Genomic DNA, 1,821 nt, shown 5'->3' with positions numbered 1-1,821 from the left:
ATCATCATCATCATCATCATCATCTGTTGGGGACCTGTAGCCCCACACCCCTTCTTGTGTGACCAGGCCTACGTGACAATCTGCTTATGTCAGATGTCTGTGCTTATGGGATATCTGCCTCATAATCTGTGCCTGGGACGCTGTGCTCCTGGCTATGCAAGTCTACTCAGGAGTGACCTCTTATCTCCTTTCTAGTTTCTGCTTTCTTGTAAAGATTGGGGGCTTCTTTGCATCAGAGATTTTCTGACTTTGTTTCTTCTCAAGATCTTATCGTATTCCTGCATTCCTAACTCCTTACAATATGCCTGCTTTTTCCTATATAAGATGTAACCTAAGAATCAATAAACGAGACTTGATCAGAATACTGTCTTGTCTCCCATCTCTCGCGTCTCTTGTCCCATCCAATTCCCACTCCCCCCTCCAGGGTCTGCGTTGAATATACCACGGGTCGGGACAGTGTATGATTAATCCATGAGTAAATTTTATGACTTACTTTGCAAACTCCTAAAAAAACCCCAAAGCAACTGTATTTTAAAGATTGCTTTAAACATAATCTACTACATATTAAATCATTCAGTAATGTTGGTGGGTCTCTGTGCTGCGTATTTTATCAATCATTTCCTCTGCTTGCACTCTAGTCTCTGATACTTCTGTTATTATTACACTGCTTACCATGTATATTTGTTCTACATATTTTTAAGTCTGATTTTAAGATAAGATGTAGGTGAAATTGGGGAAGGTGAAATTTCCATGAGCTTTTAAGGTATTGAAAAGGCATCTTGAAGAGTCTATAAAGTAAAAGAAATTCATTTTGGTCCATTGGGTGATAATGACTTTTCTTCAATGTAAGTGTATTGAAATAGTGGCAAATATTTTCTTATCCTTAAGGAGGAAATTGTGCTCATTGAAATGCCATTTTAAATATTTAATTTTAGAAGTAATGCCAGCTCCTACATCTCTGTTAACATCAGGAGAGAGAAAAATCAATAGTTACTAACAGGGTGATATGTCACCTGAGAAAGGTTGTCTTTACTGTGAAACTGTGCCAAATGTGTTAACTAATTTTATTATTTCTAGGCCAAAACAGTAATTAAGTTCATAAATGTGTGACAGTTGATAGGGTTAAAATATAGATATCCCATGGTAGAGGATTGGAGGACTATATATTAAATTGATTTTGATAAGATATATAAAGTATTGATCTCTCTGTTTATCTATGTATTCACTCTTAAACCCTCTCTTTCCCTTGGCTTCTCCATCACAGTAAAGATTTGATATATCCACCCATTTGCTCATGTTGGAAAAATTCAAAACTAATTCTTTCAGTAGCTTGTTTTGCCTTCAGAACAGAACTTGCTTATTGTATCAGCTTTACTGATAATCAACTGCTCTGCACTCCCACTTCTGTAAACTGTGCTTGCTTATCACAATAGCTATATGAATGCTGAGAAACGAAACATATTACTGTACTAGCTACATGAATGCTGAGAAAGTAAAACTTAAAAGAGTCCAGAAGAGTCCACCTACACAAGCCCTGTAAGACCTAAGCTCAAGACTCAGATTTTGGAAGCGCTACCTCATCTGGGCCCTCTGGCATAATAAAATACCTGACTCTCTAACTCTCTGAGTGCCGACTACTTCTCAGTCAAAGTCCGTTCCATAACTCTCAAACTAAAAACTCAGGAGTCATTTTTAATTTTTTACTTTCCCTCACACACTACATGTAATGTAACTTACATTAATTAGTAAGTTGTTGGTTTTGCCTCCTGATATTGACTGTATTTCATAGATTCTTTCCATGTTCATTGCAACAGATTTCAC

Source organism: Galeopterus variegatus, unplaced genomic scaffold (genome assembly GCF_000696425.1).
Source record: "Galeopterus variegatus unplaced genomic scaffold, G_variegatus-3.0.2 Scaffold5298, whole genome shotgun sequence".
Lineage (NCBI taxonomy): Eukaryota > Metazoa > Chordata > Mammalia > Dermoptera > Cynocephalidae > Galeopterus > Galeopterus variegatus.
The sequence above is the reverse complement of the archived record's forward strand: the minus strand, read 5'-3'. Positions refer to the sequence as shown.